The sequence below is a fragment of the Haemorhous mexicanus genome, chromosome 6 (assembly GCF_027477595.1).
Source record: "Haemorhous mexicanus isolate bHaeMex1 chromosome 6, bHaeMex1.pri, whole genome shotgun sequence".
Taxonomy (NCBI): Eukaryota; Metazoa; Chordata; class Aves; order Passeriformes; family Fringillidae; genus Haemorhous; species Haemorhous mexicanus.
Genome location: NC_082346.1, coordinates 51,013,047 through 51,038,453, shown reverse-complemented (window position 1 = coordinate 51,038,453; position 25,407 = coordinate 51,013,047). Strand labels below are relative to the sequence as shown.

At 43.5% G+C, this 25,407-nt stretch overlaps 1 protein-coding gene across 5 annotated transcripts in view; it reads left to right on the top strand.

Moving 5' to 3' along the window:
- The first annotated feature begins 4,993 nt into the window (after positions 1-4,993).
- The window catches only part of ASB2 (ankyrin repeat and SOCS box containing 2), a 47,086-nt gene continuing 26,672 nt past the window's right edge, over positions 4,994-25,407 (top strand). The window contains exons 1-2 of one of the 5 annotated variants that reach the window (XM_059850209.1): positions 20,323-20,670; positions 20,899-20,967. The gene's annotated coding sequence lies outside the window, so the exon portion shown is untranslated. Of the gene's footprint in view, positions 5,097-20,322; positions 20,671-20,898; positions 20,968-24,293; positions 24,454-25,407 lie in introns of those variants that run through there. The other 4 variants (XM_059850212.1, XM_059850208.1, XM_059850213.1 and 1 more) reach the window with 4 other exon arrangements.

The window sequence follows — 25,407 nt, the reverse complement described above, 5'->3', positions numbered from 1 at the left end:
ACATCTTCTGGCCCTGGGGAGCCTCTGGTCTTGCTGTCCTCCTCTCTTTTCCCCCCTCCGCTGAGCTGAGGAGCCCCCTAGAGTGGAGTGTCATCAAGCAGGGAGTATAGGAAGGAGGATGAGCAAAAGAGAATTGCACCCCGCTCTCCTTTTGTGGCTTCTGGTGCTCTTGGAGCTACTGGCTTGTGTCTGTCTTTGAATAATGGACTGGGAAGGGCTCTGTGTGCACTGGGGAGAGGGGTGAGGGCCAATTTCAGCATAGTGTTGTTCAACTCCATGTTCAGGGGAAGTTTCAAGGGAATAGCGTAAATCCAATGGGCAAAGTGAGCTAGTGAGGAGCTAGTGTGGGGAAACAAAGAGGCCAAAAAACGTCTGAACCCACTGGCCTCAGCCTGAAAAAATTCTGAAGTACCATTATATGGTATTGACACTGTGAGTGATTCCAGTAACACCTTCTTTTCCCCAGAGAAGAAGGAATTAAAATGAGCAGTCCTGCACTAATTTCAAAGTGGATGCCCTGAATCAGAATGCACCAAAATGTACATTAGTCCCACTGATTCCCATCATGATAAGTGTAATGACAATATTTTCTATTACCAGTGTGTTTGCATTCTGCAGCACTTAAATCTACTTTTACCAAGTTGGATATGCAGGGAAAAGAAATTAAAAGGCCATTAGAAGAAGAACTAGTTAAGAAAATCACTTAGCCTAATGCTGAAGTTCTCAATTTTAAAAACAGCAGTACATTCATCTAAAATAGTGCCATGTGCATGCTTTTCACTTTTTCTCACCATGTTATATTATTCCATCACTACCCACCGGTAACTTGTTTTATGCCTTCTTTGCAGCATCTTGCACAGAGTCTGGTCTCCGACACCAAATGGTAACATTGTGGATTCATCTGTCTGTATCACCAAGTGTATGATATGAATTTTTTCAGAAGTAAATTCTAGTTATAAAAAGGAGAGGAATACTCTGCAGGAAACCATTAATTTCTCTAAATACCCTTCTAATATACAGGATTTGAGTTACAGTTCTGCTCTCCTCAGCCTGTGCCTTCACCATATTATTGTCATGGGGCTGTGCTGTCCCTTGCTGGGACATGCTGTAGCCCAGAATCCAGGCAGAGTGAATCACAGTAAGTGATATGTACACTATTAACTAGTACACATTAACTAGTATATCTTTATGTACACTATATAAAGTATATCTTTATGTACACTATTAACTAGTCCTGGCCAGTACTGTAATTAGCATATCCTACCTTTAGGATTTCTTGCCCGTGCTATGAAATGCATGTACACACTGACTAGGTCCATAATCTGAGATATGAGACCATAAAGCTGAACTAATTTCCTCCTTCCTCTTTATTTTTGCAAGGTAAAATAATTGGTCTTGTCTCAACAGGGCCAGGATTTCAGATGAAGATTGAGAGACCCAATACATAGTTCAGAGTAAGACCCAAAGGGGTAACATCTTGGGAACTGTCTGGATGCTATTCTTTGCCCTTTCATCTGACCAAGCACATCTCCATGTCTCTGTTATCTCTCTGTTAAGACAGGATTATTCTTCTAAACCCCTTTAATACAGGGCTTTGGAAAAACTCTTGAAATACTGATGGAAAAACCACTTCTCACTTTCTAGAAATGTCCATATATAGCTAAACTTAGTCTCCAAGTGGATTTATTTATTCTAGCAGATTGCAAGTTCTATGGCTTTCTCTAACACTGCTCCCCAGTTTTAGATTGCCCAGGGCTGAATTCTGAAAAATCAGTTTTGAAGAACATGTGACACATCTCAGCCAAAAAGTACAAGTCTCCCTGTCCTGGTTTTATGGCTTGTCTGTTGTCAGATTTCCTAAAAGGAGCTGAGTCCACCAGCACTGTTTGTGTTGCAGGCTGGCAGCAAGATGAGACTCATAATGGGCTTTGTGCAATGTGCACACGACACATGCACAGGTGCATGTGCTGCTGGTGATATGTAGCCCTTTTTAGCACATTTCCCCTGGTATTTCTGTTTTCAGAGAAAAAGCGAGAGCTGGAGAAATATTGCTCTTTGTGAGGAAACTGAAGCATGGAATTATGTCATCTTTTCCCAGTCTCTTTGTAGTTTTGCTGGTAGAGCAGAGAGACACTTTGGAGCCCCTTGTTCCTGGTTGTTTGTACTCCTGCTGTCATCAGCAATGCTGCTAATCTGAGGATTACTGCAGCTGCCAGAGTGCTTTGGTGAGCAGGGCAATTCCCCAGAGGTTTAGCTGACATGGGGGTGTGTGTAGTCCTCATGAAGGAGTGCCACAGATGTGCCATACTCAAAGTTTGTTACTTACCTGCCTCATGTTGAGGCTTGATGGAAATCCCACCTCCTTGCCAGGGCTGCTTATGGTGGGGTGTCTGACAACAGCCTTTCTCGTGGTTCTGCCCCAGCACAAAAGCCCTGTGTGAATTTCTGCCCTCTGCAGAGAGCTTAGGATTGTCAAGTTCCCAGAAAAGGCCATTCTTCCCATGCTGACATAGGAGGGCTTCAGCCCAGTATAGATCCCTTTGGGAGATCCTCTCTTTCTTCTGGCAGTTAGCCAACGCCACTTCTGCTTTTGTCCCTGTCCCCATTTCCTCCCTGTGTCTCTGGCTGGCCTTGTGCAACCTGCTCACCTGCTGTCTGTAATGACCTTTCTCCTGGGAGGTGTGTAGCTCTTTGGGTTTTTTCCACAAGATGCTGCCCTTCTTTTGGAGTGGGAAAACTCACTCATCAGCACCTGGATGAAGAGAGCACCAAGCTGACCCACTCTTGTGCCTCTCACTTGCAGAGTGAGTGCTGGCTCCGGCAGCTTCCAGTTACCAAATGGCTTTCTAAATGACTCCAAGAGTCTTTGCAAATTGGCCAATCCTGCTCTGGGGCTGGGCAGGGACAAGTACAGACTGGGCTGCTCCACAAACACCAGTGCTCTGCATAGGGTGGTGCAGTTCTCTCCTTCTGGCAGGACCAGCTCCTTCTGTCACTGTCAATACCAAAATGAACCTTGAGCAGCTCTGCCATCAGCACTCAGCCATTGCTTTTCAGAAAGGTCAATGATGAGATTAGTGCCACCCAGACACAGCCCACAGTGGGCACCACTGGGAGCCTCCCTGGGACTTGGTATGGAGTCTTGATCAGATCCAGGGGGATAATATGAGGAGATGGGCTTTTTTTGGGGCTGCTTTCTCTCCCAGCGAGTGCATTGTTTCTCAATTTATCCCAATTGAAATAATAAATAAGGATGATGACCAAAAATATCATGAGTATTCTTTTAATCACAGAAATCAGCCTCAGTAGCAACATTTTGTAAACATATGTTCAAAATAGGCTTCAGTCACCATGTTTGTATATCACCACGGCCTGGATTGCACTTGGCCTCCTTCCAGGAACCCACTTGACATCCATGAGAGATTCCAACAGGGATGGTATCCAGACTGTGCAGTGGCCACTGACACCGCTCATTTGACAAAAGGGATTTTTTTTTTCTTCCCTGTTCAAATGAGGGAGATATATTTTATATTTTTGGTTAGCAATAGCTGAAGAAATGTTCCCCTGCTCAGCTGTTACATGTGAGTCTAAAGAATTCTTGCAAGAAGATGAAATTCAGCACCACTAAGCATTTGATTTTTAGGTGGTGTGACTCGACCTAAATAACACCTTATAAACCATAAATAACCTGCTTAATAACATTACAGTTTTTGTGGTATCATGTTCCCACAGCTTGGCTTCAGGGTCATGCTATTTTTGTGGTCATGGTATTTTTGTGGTCATCTGACAGGATGACTAAATTCTTTGTCAAGATCTGATTTGTAGGTGAGTCTTGTGTTTCCTGATAGTTCCCAAATGTTCCAAATAATCGGTAAAGGACAGAGAGAAGTGAAACACAAAGTGGACAGAGGTGCCACCTACCATCTATCACATATACATGATGGTCCTTTCATGACATGGTAGGAGGCAAATCCTACTGATGTACAGATTTCTTCCTGCAGGATTCTCATGGACCTCTCAGGAAGTCACTGCACTTTCAAAGTCCACGAAGGACCAGAACCTCTGCATAACAACCTAATCTCACTTTTGGGGAGTGCATCTAGTAGTGGGAAGCGATTCAAGATGACTGATTAGGAGCACTTGTGTCTCAGCTCTCAGTTTGCTCCCCTCTACTGCCTCTGAAGGTCATCTCAGAACAGTGAAGAATTCCAAAAATGGAAATTGGGAATGATTTGTGCTTGCGAGTTTTTAAATGTGGGAGTTTCACATTTTCAGGTGCAACTGCGGGTTTCCCTGCTGCTTTGAAAAAGCTTGAAATAGACTCCTGAGGAAAAAAAACCACACTTGTTTTCTTTCCCACCCCCACCTGAACAGGGGGAATTCTGCTTAACCTGCTGAGTCCAAAGCATGAGCTAGATTGAGAGCTGAGGAAATTATGTAAAATGCCTGTGCTGGTGAAAGTCTGGCAAAAGTCTGTTCCACTCATAGAATGTGAAAGGTAAGAAAACAAGGCAGGTGAAGTGATTTCATGTTAAAGTTTTGTCAGGGAAATGAGTGGGACCTCATACCTCTCCTACTGAGGGATTTATACTTCTAATCTCAGGGAACTTAATCTCTGTAAAACATGGTGATAAGGACAGAAAGAAGGAAAACTCTCTCCCAAGTAAAATGTTGCTCCGTCAATACAGAATGAATACAGTGGGACTCAGTGATCCAACAAGGAAATCAATCTGTTGTGAGACTTCACACCAGTGAGTGAAATGGGTTTTTAAGAAAAGTTGTTTGGTTTGGATTTTGGCTTGGTTTTTGTAGGGTGGGGGTTTTTTGTTGTTTTGGGTTTTTTAATGTCTGCATGGGTACTTCGTGTCCTTTAAATAGGCCACGCCTTCAAACAGACTTGACCTGACTGTGAAAGCAAGCCAGTGACTTTTCTTAGCTCAAGGTTTAAATGTTGCCAAGAGATGAACTATTTATAAGCTTAACACCTGACTAGGTGCTAAATACCTCTGGCTGATAAAGCTTTTGGTGCAGAATTATCACTCCACATTAAGACTGCACTGGACACCCAAAGACCTGAAATACTAGAAAGGATTCAGGTAGGATTTAAGATGCATTTTAAAAGGTGTATTTAATGTATCTTCTCTAAGGTTGTTTAAATCTGCAGGATTATGGAGTTTGATAATGCTAGACAGGTCTTTTACGTGTACGTAAACAACACAACAGGGAATTTATTTGAAAGAAAATCACCTAAGTGTTTAAATACAGCATTAAACCACAAATGGATTTATCTACACACAACAAGCCTTCTGCAAGCTGGATCTTTGTTTAACAGCCTCCACTGGATGGTGGCCCCCTCATTCTAACGTAAATATTCCCCCTGACCCCAGTATATTTGTTATAAAAGCAAGAGAAAAAAAATATCAAAGCTTATTGGACTGATTTGCTTGCTTGGAGAAGCTGACAGAGCATAGTTGACCTTAGACATGGTGGGGAGGGGGCCAGGGAGCAGGACTGTTTTAATTTTATAGTGTAATAAAAGTTTAAACATATCATAACCCTCTTGCATGGGGCTACAGAGGTCACATCCAATTTACTGAAAAACACTGAGCAATAAAACAGTCTGGAGCCTCTTCTACTGCAGCTCTAATCCCCTAATAAAGAAGTGGAAATAATCAGACTGTGTCATTCACAAAAGGGCAGAAGTAGAATTTCAGGGCTGTCTCCCATCCACGTTGCTCCCATGCAAGCATGTGCTACAGAGCCATTTTAGGGCAAGATTCACAATCACCTGGAGCAAGGGAAACCAACCATAGTCAAAACCCAAGTCCTGGGGCCTGAAGATGTACCTGTGAGGTCTGAGAAAAGTGCTGAGCAAGGCCATACATAGGTTGCAATTTGTCCAGGGAGTTTTCTTCAGGTTGGCCTCACCTGAGTGTTGCATGGTTGTGTCGAGCCAGGAGAAAAACAGAACAATGGAAATGGGAAACAAGGGGGTCAGGAGGCTCAGGATGCTTATAGTCACTTTGAGTCCAGTCTGTGCTTGCAGGGATAATGTGGTGTAGCCATCCAAGCACCACTGCCCACTTCTGCAGGCTCAGCAGACCTGCTGCCTGTGGTAAATGGTTGGGGTTGCAGGTCTAAGAGCTCCCTGTGCAAGAGGCATGCTTTAGAGCCCACCTTGAAAAGCAAGCGCAGCAAGGCAGAAATGAACCAGACACTTTGTGAATCCTTTTAGCAAGTTCATGTCATCCTGGTCCAACCCAGTTCCTGAGCGGGCACCATCAATTAATTGTGGTGATGCTGCTGAGATGCACTATGCAGTCCTGACTTTCTTCCCAAACACAGTTGTATTGGTAAGCTGAAGAATCCTGCCACTTGTGCTGGTGTCAGCTGCAGGGGTTTGTGCTCCTACTTCCCAGCCACGAGGCAATGCAGATGCCAGGGTCAAACTGGGCTGCTGCTTACATTGAAGGGATTTGTCTCTCTCACCCTCTACTGCCCCTGGCTGTGCTGACCAGGCACAGAGGCTCAGCTCATGGAGTGGGTCTGACTGGCTCCCTGCTGTTCCTGCCATCAGCTGCCAGGTGCACCCCAGCACAGCCCTGCACAGCTGATTGCTGGTAACCAGACCCAGCTCAGGAGCAAACTGAGCAGCACCAGTTGCTGTTATTACAGTAAAGGAGACAGCAGGTGCCTTGGAGTAACACTGTCAGGCAATTTGTCACTGTTTTTCAGAAGGAAATCCTTCGTATACTTTGTATTTAGCAATTTTCCTCTCTAGCTGTTGCAGCCTGCAAAGAAAATGGAGAAACACACAAGACAATTCTAGAAGAGTTAGTTCAAACAGGAAGAATGAAAGGTATTGTTAAAGGGACCTTTTGTTGTCAAAGGAGCTTTTAATCCTGTTATGCCTCATGAAGAGAATCTCTATGATGTTGAAGGAGTATATAAAACAACTATCCTTTGAGGGGGAAATCCAGCAGTTCTGACAGTTCAGTCTCCTGAAAAATAAATAGAATTTTAATAACCATAATACTTAATAATAGCAAGCATTAATGTCCTGTGGCACTAGACATTTATGAGATCTACTCCCAAATACTGCATGCAGTGTGCCCAGAAGGCTGCCTCAGACCACACAGGTGCAGTAGAGAGATCTGAGCAGAGCAGGGGAGCAGAGAGCCTGGCTGGAACAACGGGAACTTGGCTGGCTCACCGCTACTGAGAAAATATCCCAGAGTGGATACCAGTGCTTTCTATAAATAAAGCAAGGGCATAACATCAGGGAGAATGGAAAGCCAGCTGAGCTAAAGGATAGAGCTGGCAGCAAAAGAAATAAAGGACCATGAGACAAGTAAAAAAACTCTTGTAATCAGTGGAAAGAGGTTTTGAACAATATATTACTGGGTGTAACAGGAGCTGGGGCTAGAGCCATGTTGGACACTATCCCTTTGCATCCTGTCCTTGCCAGTTACAACCTCTTGAAAGCCCTCTAATGCTGGGTGTACCGAAATCACTTAGCACTCTCCCACAGGCATCAGGAGCCTCTGGGGAGCTGCAGGCCCTGTGTTACCACATGCCCAGCACTGCTCAGGAAGAGCAGCTTCATTCGTTGCTCATCCCTGAGCCCTATCAAAAGTGGTTGATCACCAGCTGATATCCTGGGGGTTAAACCTGGAGGTCTTCTCATCATGGTCAAGAGCCACTGTATTTAAATCATAACTAGAGGAGGGGGAGAGAGTGTTCCATCACCCACATTTTTTAGGCAGCTGCTTTGTTGATAAATAGGCTAGATAACAGAGGTTAATCCCTGCTGACTGCAGAAGGAACCCTAGCTCGCAAATTTCAAACCCCCTTTCAGTTTAAATCGGCATTTGTCTTGTCCAGTTCAGCTGTTCTTGAAGCCTCTTAAAGTGTTTCACCCAAATTTCCTTGCTCCTTTTTGATGGGTCTCATTATATTCTGAATGAGGATTGTGCATAAGGTTTATTTACAGCAGGGGACAAGACCTAAGGATGCAATGAGTCCCTTTTAGTACCTTGCTCCTGTTACCAACACTGTAGCATTGTGCTGACTTATTTTACTAACAGAACAGATGAAACAACAGACATGCAGGAGGTCAGATGAGACTGTCAGAGGCAGCCCTGTGTTACAATCTGGTATTGTGGCAGAGTGAGCTTAGCCCTACCTGATTCTCAATTTTCAAGCTCTGGTATACCAGTTTATTTTTCTCTCCCTCTGTCATTTCATTCAATTCTGTTTCTGCTCAGTAGTTTGTGCTGCCTCATTTCCTTTTCCCACTGTTAGTCTTTAAAAAACTTACCAAAATAAAAGTTTGCTTCTGGCACAAGAGAAACATGCTGCATTTAACAGGTGAATGAGGCACTATCTTTTCTTTCTATGATATTCCTAGTTACCAACTTTCTGTTGAGACATCCTTATTTGATTTTTTGGCCAAGTCGTATGTTTAGTGATGCTAATGCAAATTAAAAGGAAATCAGTTGCATTTGTTGGTGTTATAATCAGTTTAGTTAGAAGAGAAGAGGGCAGGATGTATCTACTTCTCTATAGTACATTTGTTCTGGGATTACTCAATGCAGTGATGGCTTGAAAAGTTCTTAAAACAATTTTGAATTGATAACAGGGAAGTTTAGTATTCTGATTTTTATACAGATTGATTGGTTTCAGAAGCAATTTCAGGACCTGGAAAATTTTATGAAGCAAGGTCATTTCAGTATTTTTTGTTATTTCAACATATCTTTTAGGTTTGATATTAGGTTTAATGGAAATGTAACATGAAATATTATTTATTAGATTTTGTTTTTAAATAAAGATTACACTGCATGTTTGGAAACAGATCAAGAATTTGCTTCTGGAATCAGACTCTGCATGAAAAATATCAGCTTGCAGTGGCAAGATTTTTTTCCTAATACAGATTAGCTCAGTTGGTCAGAATATAGTACTAAATAATGGCAAGGTTTTGGATTCTATATAGGCCATTCAGTTAAGAGTTGGACTTGATGACCCTTGTGGGTCTTTTCCAACTCAGAATATTCTGTGATTCTTGATTCTGTGATCCTGATAATAGCAATGGTATGTGGTGCATTCTCATGGCATACAATTACACAGCTCTGCCTGGTACTACATGGGTGAGTAAAGATGAGGAAGGGTTGTGTTGAGACAAAGAAAAGAGTCTCTTCTATTGCTCTGGCATCAGCAGTTTCAGTGCCAAAGGAGTTTTGGTCTGAGTGTTTATAGAGGTGACTCGACTTTGAGATGTTCTGCATATGAAATGAATGGGTGTTTTTATAAAATATATATCCGTGTGGGCAGGGCACCTTATGAGGATGAAGTGGACTAACTAGTGACTGAGGGAGTATAAAACACACCTGTTCAGCTTCCTGACAGGTTGGTGCAAAGATTATACTTTAGGATGGCACACAGGGGCCAGGCAGGAAATGCATGACATCATATTGCACAATGGAGAAAGGTGAGGTTTCCAACAGGAGGATTCAACACAGAAATAACCAACATGACCACCTTTGTCTTCCACTTTGCTTTAACATCACTGTTGAACTCCAAAGATTTGAAATTTTATAAATGTGTGAGCCCAGGTCCTGATAGGCAAGATTGACATGTATTAATTAGTATAATTCAATGTGATGGTCTTTGGAATGGAGCTTGCAGTATGGATGGATGCTAAACAGTTCTCTTCAAATGAAGTGTTTGTCTTAACCACCTCTACAGAGATTTATTCAATGGGCATGCATGATGGTTGGAATATCTGAGAAAGCACCTGGTCTCATAAGGCTTGCAAAAAGGAAAATGAGACATGGGCCCAGCTACGGATTTTCCATGGGCAGAGAATCTGTTCCAGGATTAGTGCTGTACAGAATGTTCTAGGTGATCTTACGCATTTCGTGCTTTTCATAGTTATAAAGTTTGGGGATGAGTGTCTTTGAAGGCAAACTGCAAGCAAATGGTCTTGAAATGTGCAAAACTAATGGGCATGTCTGGTATGTTGCTGATTCTTTTGGAGAGATACCCTGCTGGAAAGAACTGCTGCCAACACCTGTGGGGAGGACTGTGCCTCTTGAACCTTTTGCAGCATTTTGAGAAGGCTGATGGCCAAGTCAGCTCAGTGTAAGCAGCGAGGAAGTGGGGTTGTGCAGCAACTTAGAGCAGATCAATGCATGTTTGCCACAGCTCTGTGGTATGTAAACAGACACCACAGTGGTGGGCACACTGTGGCTGAGGGATGGATTAGATGGACTCCATGCATGAGCAGCAGCTGCACATACTCAATTTCCCAGGTCTGCCCTAAGCTTCTCTGGGGCTGAGTTAACCAGTTGTGCACTATGTGTCCTATTATGCATGATGTTGCTCTCTCTTTTCATTTTTATTTACTCCAGATTATTTTCTATAAATTCTGACACTGATGATCACCTCACTGTCTTCTACAATCTCCCCGATGTTGCAAAACAGATTTAACTTCAGTCAGTGCCTACTGCCATTATTCCAGTTTGCTTTTCTGTTCTGGGATGCCACTCTTTAATGTACAACACTAGGTGTACAGATAGAGGTCTTTGTGTGTACAGGAAAGGTACTACTCAATCATTCTGATCAGCAGAAAGGGGCTACAGGAAGCCACATTCCTGGCCACAGCCACAGACCTGTTCCCCCAGCAGCCTTAGCCATGGCCAGGCAGAGATAGTGGCCAGGTGATCACAAACCTCAAGGCCTACCCTGGCAAATATTTCTTCTGCATGCCACTGTGCAGAGACCTGCAAGTCATGCTAACACCCTTATGTGGGAAAATGTCCCTTCCTTGCTGAGTGTAGGACCTTGGGAGAATTTTCAGCCTGAAAGCTTCTCAATCAACTGCAAAAAATGCAATATAATCTGAGGATATGCAATATAGTTCTGAGGATAGCTTCAAAATACAAAGGCTACAAATAGAATTGGAGGGCTGTGATGAGATTTCTTTGATCTTTCTGAAGGTGTTTGGCTTTCTTCATGCTGCCCTTTTTTCACACAGTTCCTAGTCTTTCATCTCGGGTGCAATTGTGCATATTTACTGCAGCATGTATGGAGGTACATTAATTTTATCTATTTTTTAAAAAATCTTCCTCCCAATGGAAGTTGTCTCAGCAGTATTTTGTTTAATTTGCACAGCAAAGTGTGTTTTTCTTGTATGAAACAAGCAAGAGGCGCAGAGCCCCATGCTTATATCTGGTTTCCATTTTAGTTCTATGGAACAGTAGCTTTATTTTGATGTGATTTCATTTGGCTCTCTAACAATATGCATACTGTGCTGCTAACCTCTCTGATGATCTTTTCTTAAGGAGGCTTAGCCAGTACAGAATTCTGATCTGTGCACTCAAGGTGGTACAGAAATATACAATAAACTCTTTCTCCTGCTTACTGCAATTCAGCCTAACCACCTGCAGAATGCACCCCTGTTTTTTATATTGCATTGATGCCTGGCTCAGAGAGAGTGGTAGACTCAGGTCCTTTCCAGGTGTATTTGCAATTGTGAATGTCAGTAAATTACCCTGAACCATATGGGATCAGCAAAGACTTTTTTACTCACCTCGAAAGAGCTTGAAGTCTTTCTGCCTCTTCTTTCTTATCCAACATAGGATATTGATCTGGAGTTCAAAAAGGAGAAGGGTTAATGTGTCATGAGAAATTCATACTGCGAGTCAGTGTGCACCATTTGTGCATTGTTATTTCACTGATCTGAGGCACAGTTATAAAAATCTCTTGATGGAACATCTGCCTCTCCCTGAAGGGATTGCTGTGCTCCTAGGCCTGAGCACCACTTACTTTGGAAGCAAGTAAGTACAGTTCCATTAAAATAATCAGGACAGTACTGATTTATAGTACCTAGGGATCTGCCTGTTCTTTACATAAATAAATGCAAAAATGTGTATTCTCTGCCCTTGTTTGTCAGTTTTCCAGCAAGGACAAATGGAAATTGTCTGGAAGTAGAGTTTTAACTATATGAACAATTTCTTTATAGGAAGAAAGCTGGAGAAAGCCCATATCTTCTGCATTATTTTCCCCAGTATTCTCTTGCCACATTAATTTGTACCTGTAATGGATAGCTCAGGTAAAGGACTTCAGTCTTTACCCAAGTACAGCAGATTTGTAGTAAAATATCTGTTCATATGCACATATACATACAAAGAGAGAGAGTCCTTATTCATGTATCTCCTGACAGAGGGTCAACAGAGACAATAATAGTTTTTCATAAATAACAAAACATAATTACCCTAGGCAAAGAAAGTTTGGTGATGCTTGGTTGTTCTATTACTTCTTTACATATTTATGTGAGTTATTTCTAGTGTATTATGAGATCTTCAGGGGATTTGGCTGACATCTTTGTCCTCACTTACTCCAGTGTGATTCCGTCAGCTTCCCTGGTACTGAACCAATTGTCCTGGGGTGACTTTATGACTTTATACCTGAGCATACCACTAAAGAATTATTAGTTTCCATGCTTTGTTTCACAGATGTGATGCAGAGAAGAAACAAACTGATCCTCAGGCCAAACATGTGGCATAGATTGCAATTACAAAGATCAGTAATGAGGACAACACCCTTTACTTACTCTAGTGGTTTCTGGTAAATCCTCCTTTTTCCTCCTCTGTAAAAAATAAAAATAAAAATACTATGAAACACTCCACCCCTCTTCATACCCTAAGCAGTGAACCGGTAACTACAGATGTTTAATAGAACTGGTGAAAATTTACAGTATCAATCACTTTTTTTTGAGATAGGAAGGAGTGTTTTGGTTCTTGCAGACACAAATGTGTCTGAAACTCTGCTGCTGCCATGTGCTGCTGTGAGTCTGCCAGCACGTTTATTAAGAGCTGCTGCCTGAAAAAGTGAAGTCTTGGTGCATGTATGAGGTTTCGGACTTTTTTTTTCCTTTGGCTATGTTTTAAAGCTAACCACAGTTTCCTGTGCCACCTGACCTCTGTGTTTCCAGCACACCCCAGTGTCATTTCCGTGTGATTCAGATCTGGGCTGGTGTTTGCAGCCTGGCTTTCCCCTTGGGCCTGACCCACTGTGCCAGCGTGCACAGGGAGTGAGGTCCCTGCTCCTGGTGTTCCAGCCACATGTAGGTCTGCACTGGTACACAGCAAGAGGTTGTCAGAAGTTTGACAACAATAGCACAGGAATGTGCTATTTGTGGCTCTGAGACCTGTTGTTTCAAAATGTCACAGAGATAAATAATTTAGCAAGGTTCATATGCGGGTTCAGTGTTATATGGAAACAAGAATATTGCAAATTAAATAACCAAAAAAATTTGGAAAGGTTGCAGAGTGCCAAGTTTTGAAGGTTTAAACCAGTCACCATGAACTGGCAGGAAGTCTCCGTGGGGAACTATTTATCCTGACCAAAGTTTCTTGCAAATGCTCCCAAACTACCACTGTTAGGGTCAGCCTATAGGGTCCACTTAAGCTGACTACTGGCCTGATTGATTTTTAGGTGTCAAGCTAAAGAAAATAAGATTCTGTCAGAGGTTAACCCATGACACATAATAGTGGCCACAATTGATGTGACAGACATGATGTACAATTGCAGCAGAGAAAGCAAAACCATTTTCATGAAAAATAGAACATGCCAACCAAGAAATGACTCAGTCTTTGCAGCATTTCAGAGAAAATAACTTTGACATCCTGCATGCACCCATTTCACTCATATATACTGTGAATAGTTTAAGACACCCTATCTTGTCTCACAATCTCAGGTCAAAAGGAAATCACTCATTAAAGGAAAAAATTTATTAAATTATTTGAGTACTTGTGAAAGGTGCTGTGCTGGCATGTCTGTGCTTTGGTATCCAGAAAGCAATCATGAAGTAGATGGATACATTTCCCTGCACTAACATGATGTTGTTCCTTGCTCTGGTCCCAAAGGACTGTCCCACCTGAGGGTGAGAGTTTTGGCTGAGGAGACCAGACAGTACCCCCTGCAGCCCAGGATGTGATAGATCATCCTGTCCCCAGACTGAGCCTGCACAGGCTCCCATCACCTCCCAGGCAACTGCCAGGTACCAGCCCCCTGTGTTTGGGCTGGACCACCTTTAGCCTCATGACCCAGGAAAGTGTATCCCACTTGTAGGGCCTTGAAACCAAACTCTCTCCCTGCTCAGCTACCACAGACATTCTCCAGTGCCTGCTCAACCACCCTGCATGCTGCCCGGGGGCTCTCAGTGCACCCTGACACCCAGCTGATTTGCACAGCTGTTGGCCTCTGTGTTTGATGGTCAGCAGCATTCAATATCTGTCTCATCCTGGTGACCTGCTCTCTGCCAGGCTGTAGCTCCAGGGTAGAGCTGGGGCCCTCCAAGGATGTTTCCTCAGCAGGCAGCCATGGAGGTTGCCAGCTCCTGGAACCAGAGGAGAACTTGGCAGCGCTGGCCATCACCCATGGCTGAGGCACCTGCAGTCTCTCCAAACAAGGCCTAGTGAAAACACCCTAACTTGTCCTTAGCAGCAGGGTGGGTCTAGATAAATGCCAAAGAACAGAAGTGCAGCTGCAGCTCAAGTACAGAAAATACATTCTGCTGATTGTTGCAGCTCTCAGTGACATCAAAGCATCAGCTCTTTACTCCAGCCCTCATCTGTGCTTTTGTGCTGTTCTCATCTTATCTCTAAAGGTGTTAAACAGATTTTCCATCTCACTTTGTGGTTTTGACACTTGTAAAACAGGTGTGGTTTTTCCTGGAGCTATGATCTCCAAACACAGCACAAGGAAGATAATGATGCTTAGTTTGGAGATCTGGGTGTACCTGACTCAGCCACATTGATGGGAGTTGCATAGCCCTGTGGTAGCTTGTATGCAACAAGCTACTCTTTTACTGTGAAGGAATCTGTCCTCTTTTAGGCTTAAGGTAGGTGTTTTAACAGCTATTTAAGTCTGCTCTTAAGGAATGAGTGATCTCTCACTTCAGTGGTGAAAAACTCTTCACAACTTCATTCTAATTTACTTATTCACATCAATTTTGAAGATTACCTGGACTGTCATACTTATATTACAATGAAACAGCACTTACTACTTGATAGAAAAAAAGCTAAGCAAGAACAGAAAAAAACATATTTTTTCTTTGTCTTCTTGCTTTTAGTAATATCTCTTTCCAGAATATACTTGTGACTCTTACTATTGCACTGTCTGCTTACCAGCTCAGTAGACAGAGTACAGGAGTCTGCTGAGTTAGGTAAGTATACAGTTATTTTTAACCCAGTTAAACATTACATGTTCATATGGCATGTTGTGCAACAGATATACACTGGTCATGACATTCTGTCCAGACACTTGTTCTAAATTTAGCTCTAAATTTAACCTGAGATGTAGGGCAAATAATTAAATGTCAGCCTTATGAATCAAACCTGTTGCTTTGTGATTTGAACTTAAAGGAGGCATAAACCTCTGCTCTTCTCTGGTTGTGTGCTCAGTCAGTGCAGGACAAGGAAGCTTTCCCCATGGCAATATAAAGAACAATTCATTTGACCAGGGCTTCAGGGATTGTATTTACTACATACAAATTTGACAGCACACAAAACCAGCACTGGGTAAACAGGGAGGCTGGTGCAGTCTCCTTTAGCACAGCCTATCCTGGAGCCTCTGCTGTTCTTGTCTGCACACAACCACCCATGTCCCAGACCTGGCCACTTCATCAGGGCAGTGGGCCAGCACAGCAGGATCAATGTGGAGGACAACCTGCTCCCTTGCTTTCAGTCTCTGAGCACCACAGCAGCAGAGTCCCTTCCAGCTGGTTTGGTCAGCAGCAACCTCCAGCATCCATCCCAAGCCAGGCTGGAGCCTATCTTTCTAGAGCCCAACTCCTGCACCTCTCCCCTGGGGCTGTGCACAGGAGGGTCCTGCTCTGCCTTGCTGCTCTGCTAGTACCTGCCTCAGCTTCCCTCCAAGCATACAGGGACCTGCAACTCCTTGGACTTCATTGTGGTAAAAGTAATGGACATTACTGCAAGCTGCTGAATTTAGGCAGGGACATTTTTTGGTTTTTGAGGTCTATTGATCTGTGGCAAGATTAAAGCAAAGACAGATCTATATGCAGAAAGCCTCTCATGTTGTTGCAGGAAGGGAAGGAGAGCAATGCAATAGGTCTTACTGCATACAGCAGGCACAGTAGTTAAAAACAAATCAGTCTGAAAGGAATTAGAGGGTACCACAGAAAAGCTCCAAGAGAGACTTTGTTACTTAGCTATCCTAAGAGACTAAACAGAGAGGTAAACAGCCATTGCAGATATCCAAGGATTCATTTTAAAAACCTATGAAAAAGTTTTCCATAAAAATTGGTTTTCATCTTTCCATCAATTTGGAGACACTGTTTTTCCCAGGACCTTTGCTATTCACAGCAGCTTGTGTCTCAGGCTGCCATTTCCATCCTTCTGCTACCCTGCAGGAGCCTCAGAGCCCTGGGATTGCAGCAATATCTCTGAATTTTGTGGATTTTGTAAAGGTCAAGGTAAAGGCAAGCCTTTCATTAGAATTCTTACTAACATACATTATAACATAAGATAAATGATATTTGCACAGCAAAGAGAACTAAATGATACTGTTTGTGATTTCACTCTTCCTCCAAGGAACATGCATTTGTTTATACAATCTTTGGGTTGTGTTCACTTCATATTAGATTTTCATGTTCCCTCTGACTGATTCTTCTTTCAGGTTGAGTCAGTGGATGTGACCTTATGGTGACATTTGCAGAGTGGCATTGACTGTAGTAGCTGTGCACTCTTACAAAGCTCGCTGGCAGGGCTGAGTCATCGGATACCTAAAAGTGGTCTTAGACCTGGATACTGGGTGTTCCCTTTTGTGCTCATGTCACATTTCCAGAGGAGTGAGGACTTCATTTTGATTGGGTTTGAAAGGGAAAAATTTTCTGTGAGGAGCTACTGTGCAGAGGTGGAAGTCATGCACTGAGGCGAAGGCTACCCTAATTCAGGATGTATGTCAGCAACCACTGAAATTGAATAAATTCCTCCTGAAAGGGGAAATATAATCTTGAGTGATCTCAAAACAGCTACATCTTTCCATCAAAGAAGTATTTAAGCAGCAAAGTTAGTAAGGAATACTGTATATCATATTCATTAACCCTGGGCATGCATGACATCCTGCACCTTTTCCCATAAAAGTTCCTCTGGCTCCTCGCCTCTCTCAGGGTATTGTAGCCAAAGCAATCATTAGTTCTTGCAACAGAAATTGAAACCATTTTTTCTTGTGAGAGTTTCTGTATTCTCATTATTTGAATGTGGGTTGTGTAGCAGGAGGCACAGGAGAGGTGCTTGTCATTCTGGTGTTGGCATTTAATCTTTGGGACTGTCTGATGGAAGCACAGCATGGCAACCCTGAGTGCAAAGCTCTGCTCACTGGATATGATGGTAAAGGATGTGTACTCTAGCTCTATGCTCTCAGGGAAACGTGCCACTCAAAATACCTTGCTGTCTTTCTGCAGGAAAAACTTCAGACCAGATCTAAGTAACAAGACAACAGTTACAGGTAATTGGTGCACAAAGACGTATGCTGTCCGGAGGCAAGGTATTACGAGGATTTTCTGTGCAGCAACTGTTACTACCACAACTAGTCAGAAGAGCCACACATGTGCCAAGTGCTTGGATGCAGCAGTTAGTCACCATTGGTAGATACAGGCTATGGACCACAGTTTGTGCTAGTTTGTGCTGCCCATTCTCACCTGCACTTCATCACGTGAAGGCACATCTGTGGCAGCTCTGCACACACAGTGAGTCAGTAACAAGCTCACTGGTCTCCTGGGATGCACAAACCAACTTTGTTTTTTCCTCCAGCCTCAGCTGCCAGATTCAGCTGTGTAGCTTAGTAGAGCTGAAGGGCTTAGTAGTGATGACAGGCTAATTAATTCAACTAATGCAGGTAGAGACAAAGGAAAGAAATTTTAAATGTGCTTTCCTAACCCGTGTTCTTCTGGCTATTTTGAGGAAATATGAAGGGGAAAACAATCTTGCTGATTATTTTTCCATTTGTTTTCACATGGTCATCCTTCTTTTCTCCTCCCAGATTCAAATCTTTTCTACTGTGCCTTGTTTGTGAGACTCTAGCTGACTCCCCCCCATCAGCATGAGTTGGCCATTTCCATCACTTCTATTTAAAGGAAGAGAACAGATCTAATATGCAGTGCCTGACTTTGAAAACTGTCCCAGAAAATAGTGGAAATTTGCATATTTATTTTTGCAGGTGACATTTGTAAACTATTGAAATGTCTCAGAGTCAAGCTGAAAATGCAGATCTGTAACTTTGCATGCCCCAGGGGAAATATTAGCCAATCTGATGCAATGCTAATAAATCATGATTGTTATTATTATGCTTTGGATGTGTTGTAATAAAGCCACAATATTGTTTTATTGGGGAAAAAAAATCAACTCCCAAATGTATGATTTCATTTCTGCATAGTATTATTTCTGTAATTAAAATTCAAACTTATATGAGGTTGTCTCTGAGGATTTCACAGATACTAATTAAATAAGGTCTTATTCAGCAGTCTCTATCCATATAAGTAGTCCCGTTGGCTTCCCATCTGCAAGGAATTTTGGACTGTTCTCTGAAGTTAATGCATTTGATTATTTCCACTTCACTAATGTAGAAAATGATACACAGAGGAGTTAAATGATTTACTCAAGACAAAAGGGAGAGCTAATGGTATCTGAAAATAGATCTTCTGAAGAAGAGTCCCATGCTTTCAATGGAAAATGGTGCATCAGCATTCACAGCAGCTTCAAATACATCAAGGGTGCACAGAGTTTTGCAAGGAAGCCCAGAAACATGGGAGGGAAGGGAACTGCAGTGTGCCTGCTGTGGGTGGCATGGGGAGCCTCCTGAAATGTTCATAGTCCATGGGATCTCGAGCCCCAGTGTCTTTTCAAAATCAAACAGGCCATGCTGGAAAACCCAGACACCTTTGCCTTTGCAAAGCATGAACCTGCATTACAGTATCAGCAATTTTTCTTGAGTTCAATGATCAAGGGTGAGATATTGCCAAAAAGCAAGCGGAAGAGTTAAATGTGGGAGATGCTCATGGTTTTATGCCAAGGCTAGTTACAATCTTGAAATAGTATCAAGGAAAAAATCACTGGGTGTTGTTTAAAAGTCACAGAGGGTTGGCTGACATCTTGTCAAGAGTGTAAGAGTTTCTCACACTCTTGGTGATGACATTCAGGGCTCCTTTTGTCTGTCACAGTTACTGCTGAATGACTTTAACTTTGGACAGAACAGTCCCAGCACTAGTTATGAGGGGCAGATCATTTTTCAGACAGCAGGGAAGGAAGATGTGCTATGTACTCACCATGATATCATGCTGGAGCAAGAGGGATTCAGGAGCAAGCATGGAGAGGGAATGATGCTGGTCCTGAAGGACTCTAAAAACAAAGCAGATGACTTGAAAGGAATTGCATATCAGTGGATGATACGGTCTTGCTATGTTTTTTCCCCTTCAAGATTCCTCTTGCTAAGCCTTAGATGGGGGTGCTCATGCATTGACAGGGCGCCTTGAGTGAACCTGAGCCTCCACAAGGTACTCAGAAAGGATTCCAGACCCCCTTCCATCTAGGCTTTATTCTCAGTGTGTGCTATGTTTTGCCATGGAAATGAGTGAAAGAGGAGCTGAAGGAAAATGCATAGGCATAACTTTGATATCCTATTATGGTTTCCCTTCATTCATTGTATTAGCTGGACAAACACATGGAAACCTTCCCAAAGTGAGCACTATTATTCTCATGATCCAGATGATACAAGTGTCAGTTCTCCTATATGTGCCTGACTCTTTTCTTCTAACTCATCCCTGGATCAGTGCTGTCTCCTCCTTGGCCAGCTTGCCTTCTTCAGGATGTGGAGAAGATGGGTACCACTTCACATTTATGGCCTTGAGAAGTCTGAGAGAGAAGCTATTGTTCACATTTAGGTGGTGTGAGAGCAGTCCTTTTCCACTAGTAAGCTCTTACAAATACTACTTGGAACAGGTTCAAAAGTGCTGTTGTCATCTTTTGGAATCCTGAAGTCTCCAATTTGCAGCCTTAAAAACATATGAACAACTCCAAGATATCAGTAAATACCCAGTAATGTTTGGTTGTTTTGTTTTAAAAGCTTCAGCTAAAACAAAAGTAAATGGAGGTCATTTCTCCTCAAGCAAATAAAACTCTCCAGGACAGCATATTTTACTTGAAAATTATATGGCAATTTTTTTCTTCTTTAGGTTCCAGAAACATATCCATATATGGTCTACTTGTCAGGGACAATAAATAATGATGTAATAGAAAGGTCAGCTTTGTGTCATTTAGCTCCAGGATGTTGATGAAGTGAAGTTCTTCAGATAATGCAACAAAGAAGAACTTCAGGATTGGTACAAGTTTCTGCTGTGCATCTTCAAACAGGAAATCTGAGATTGGGAACAACTTATATTTTGGCTTGTATTCGCTGATCATGGGGTGATCCAGAAATAAACTCCAGGCTTCAAAGTGAGCGTGTTTCAAAGCTGTCCTGCAGTTGATCGAAACATCCAGGCAAAGCAGGGAGACAAATACCGGCGAGGATTTTCTGAATTAAGACTTATCCAAGGAGATAACCCATTTCAACACTATTATTACCCTTTTATTTCAGAACAAAAAGGTAATGCAAATATGCATGTTTTGAACTTATTTAGTACTTTCAATCTCTCAGTTCATTATGTCTATACAAATATTTATTCCTACAGCAGTTTGTAACCTAACACCCTAACAGTGTTGGGAGCTTTGTGTTTGTTTTGGGCTTTGGTTATTTTTTCAAATATGCCACAAAACACTGTCTGTTAAACAGAACAGTAGCTCTATCATTTCCTTATTTTTCTTTTACTCGCAGGTGGTGCCTGTATCTTTGGCCCTAGAATATCTTGCTCAGAAATCAATGCTGTAGCTACAACGTAGTAAGGTAGAATCTAGCATGCAAGCCACAGGATGAAAGAGAAAAATTACACCAGGAAATAATTTCTTTAATTTTTAAATTTCTAGTTGGCTTGACATGAAGCTAATATTGCAGTAATTTCTGTGTGAATTAATATGTTCTGAGGAGAAATAAAAGCTTGCAGGTGTATGATTTCCAGTAAAGAATTTGCTCAGAATCGTGATTTGATGGCATCAGCGCATATGCCACGCTGATAGGTGACCTGTTTTGACAGCTGGGGCTGAACATGGGGATTTGTTTGCTCAGAGGATTCCTTCGGGAAGCCTGGCTTTGCTCCTTCAGCACTGGGCTAGAACTTGAGTGGCTTGCATAAACTGTCACTACAAAGCATGCTTGCCTGTTGCCGCAGCAGGACAGTGTGAGGCGTCATCCTTCTGATGTCTCAGCTCTGGCAGATCTGATGGGCACTGAAATCTTTCTGTTTTTAAAAAAATCATCTGTTTCCTTGTAACAGCTATCCAATATAATACCCTTGGAAAACTGCAAAGGTTTATCTGGAAACTGATCTAGAATGCAGCAAAAATGCAAGCACTTCAAGTGCTGCAAATCAGTCTGGTTTCTGTTGCCCGCTGAGGATCTGTCCTGCAAGGTGCCACAGTAAGAACTGAAGTAAGGCTCAGTTTGCTGGGAAGACATCCAGCCTCTTTGCCTTCCCCCGTGTGTGCTCCTGCTGCTTTCAGAAGTAAAGACAAACACGTGGAAAGGCAAACACGGATCTGCAGAAGCAGGAGCCTAACCATTCCTCGCAAAAGGCAAAATGTGAAGCTATTCCTCTTCTATCTCTTTTGCAGCCCCCAAAGACTTGGTTATGTTTTCACAAATGTGGTTTATTGCACCCTGAGCCATAAATAACAAGGTTCTGTATTCAGTTACAAGCTGACTGGAATAAACTCAGCGCAAAGGCAGGCAAAGTCTGGCTCTGTTCCCTTAATGACCTTGTCACTTATCTGCCATCCTTCTCTGACATAAATAAGTAATTCTGCTAATTCTGCTGCCTGGGATCTATTGAGGGGGGGCAGGCAGCCTCACTAAGCTTTTCTTTAAAGAAGTGCTATCAACGGGGACCAGTTGTTTCAAATGCTAATGGTATTGAATTGCACGGTTCTGCATGTTCAAAGCCAGCCGTAATCCTTGTTTATTTATGTTGCACCAGGGATCAGAGGCCCATTCTCCTAAGCAGCATGTTGACAGAGCTTGTAGTAGGAACATAATAGCAACCTAATTGTGTTTGTCTCTGGCTTTTGCCATCATGTAGGTGATTACTAGTAGTTCCCCTTGTGAGTAGTACCTTTGGTTTCAGAGATCTACCAGGTACAGCTGCTCATCAACACAAGTTAGAAGGTCACAGCACGGTCCTTGCACAAGTATTTTATTCCCAACCTTACCTTCTGGTCACTGGATGCATCTAAGTTGCCTCTGTATGGCACAGGCCTGATTACACATCTAAATTAACAAACTCTCACTTAAATCAGAATGGCAAAATTAAAATCAAGATCAGACTCTATGTGGAAATGGTGGTAAGTTTAGATTCCAGAAGATCTTGTCAGACTGATTTCCTAAATGGCAGCACAGACAGCAGAATCCCAAAACATGTCTCTTCCAAGAGAGATCACTACTGAAGGCATCAGAACTGAAAGGAAAGCACTCTCTAAGAAATAATATGGTCCCTATACCCAGAGCTTTAAAAATCAGGTTCTGCTGTCCCAGTAGATGCTGTGTGCTACCTGCATGTGAAGATGGCCTCTTGGGCTGCCAGAGAAATGCAGAGTATAGCCAAATGTTAAAGCATTCCCCCAAAACCTGAAGTTAGGATGAAGAATAAACAGAGCATTTGACTTTTAACTCTAATTCCAATACTTTAAACCTACAGTGAGCTGGGTTAGAGCAAGGAAATAGATTCAAAAAGCATTTAGAAAGACCACTTTGGCCAGATCTTAATAATCCAGACTTGTTCAAATATTTCTAGCAACAAAGACTGATTTTTTTTTCCACACCTTCATTACAGAAGGTGGAAAATATTTAGCATATAGCACATTAGCCTAGTGAGCTTTTATAAGTCTGTCTGTGGTTGGCAGTTCACCGATGGCCTCAGATGGGGCAAACTTAGCCCTGCTGTGTCAGCTGAGCCAGGCCACTGCCAGGTGATGCCACTGAGTTTGGCCTCAGGGAGAGAAGGGTAAACTGAATTAGGCCGTTGTGCATTAGCCTTCAGCCAAGGGCATGTGCTAAGCCTGTCATTGCAGCTCAGCTGTCTCACTGCAGCTTCTTACAGACATAACTCAGACCAGTGCCCCTGTCCTGCAGTCCTGCAGCTTCAAACAAAAGCATCCTGAGGTGGAAGGGGAGGGTGGTGGCTCTGCTGTGCTCTGCTCTGCAGGGGGCTGTAGGGAAGAAGGCATGTGCCCTGCCTCGGGCCAAACTCAGTCACAGCACACAGACAAACTGCACACACGCATTTGTCTGAGCAAGTGGAGGCAGCAGGGGATTCAGGGACACCTTCAAGCCCAACTAGAGAGAACACTCTCTGCATGGGCTCAGGGCAGCCAAGGCTGTCCCTGGCCCTCAGTAAGGACCCAAAAGCTCCTGCAGCCCAGGATGTGACCCCCACACCTTCATCGTGTTTGTGCAGTGTGATGGGCAGAACTGAAAGCTTTCTCTGTTCTGAGCCCTATGAAGTTTCTCCCTGCGGGATGAGTCAGTGATGGGAGCTGCAGCCAACACTGTTGTTTCTGCACTCTATGGAACTCCTGTCAAAATATTTAGATTAGCGAGGCTCACCAACACGCAGGAGAGGTTCTCCCTTTTCTCTGCAAGCGGGTTGGACCCAGTTAACCCCTACAAAGGATAAAGGATGAAATAGGAGTGATCCCCACAAATCTAAAATCTTCCCTTTTGCTCCCTTTGCCTGAAGAATGTGTGAAACAAAAGGAGGGAAGGGAAGAAGGTCCAGAATGGGCCTTTATACCTAGACCCATTTGGGATGTGGTGAAGCAGCTGTATTAGTTAGCTCCCCTGTGCCAGGCTGTGGAGCCGGGTTGGCAGAGGTGTCCTGTACAATACTTAAAGCCCAGGCTCCCACAGAAGGCACTGCAACACCCAGCTCAGATCACAGCAGTGATGGATTTACTGCCATAAGAATGATGGCAATGGGACTGGGAGGATACAGAGGAGGAATCTGTGTCCTAGCCTGCACTGGTGCACGTTGCCCTCAGAGGGGAGCAGTTTCATCTCCATTCTTGCCTTCTCCAAGGATTCATTGTGCATCACCTCCATTAGGAGCTTAAGATCAGATCCTGCCCTCCCTGCTGACGGCTTTGTTTAGGTTTCTGAGTCACCACTGGGGCCAGGTCCCTACATTCAGGCATTGCAGTGCTGGATGCTGCAGACGACTGCTGGATGTTCCTGCCAGCTCCAGCCGGTGGTTCCACACATCTGCCGCTCACCAGGCACCACGTGAGTTCCTAGGCTGAGGCTGTGGGAGAACTGCCCAGCATGCCAGGGGCTGAGAAAGCCCAACAGCAGCAGAACCTCTGGACAAACAAAGCTGTGTCATGGTTCCTAGCCAGCTGCTGGCTGGAGAGCAGCCAAAGGCATGTACTGGAGCAGCGGGGGCACAGGGAGGCTTCCATCAGGGTGATGCCTGGGCTTGGATCTTTGGGACAGCAAGGGTCATAGCAGAACTGAGGCACCAACTGGAAAAAGGAAGCAACAGCAGTCATGAGAGATCTGGCTGAAAATAAAGGGAAAAAAACCCACCAAAACTGGGTTGCAATTATTTGGTTTGCAATTATTTACAGCAACTGAAGGTCTTATTTTGGCATTTTTTCATGGCTGCAAAATACATCCTTTGTTGTTTAAAGTCATACTGGCAATCTGCTGGGCTTCCCTTTAATCTGAAGTCTTCCCACTTTTTCTGGAGTGGGCTTAGAGCCTGAAGTGGCTGTTGATATATGGGGGAAATATCCCCATGTCTGTAGTGAAAATTCTAAATCCAAGATTTTAAGTTACTTGACTGATTCAAGCTCTTGCAATTTCTTCAAACTGTATTTGGGGAGCTGCCATTTCCTCCAAGTCAGGACTTGGCTGTGCACACAGCAGCAAGGGCTACTGCAGCAGGGTGCTTTCCTGCTGGTGTGAGGCTGCTGGCCTGCTGGAGCCCTCTGGTTTCAGTGTGAGTGCCCAGGAAACCAGGCTGAGCTGGGTACTGGGCGGAGAGAGCAGCTGTGAAGGGCAAGGGAGCTGAGAGCTCCTGCTGAGGCAGCTCCTGAGCAGTGGGAAGCTGGGTGGTTCTGCTGTCCCCACGCTCATGGCTCTGCTGGCTGGCCCAGATCAGCAGGAGCTGATCCTGGGCAGAGCAGGGCTGTGAGGAGCTGAAGGCCAACCCTGCTGTGTCACTGATGGCTCAGG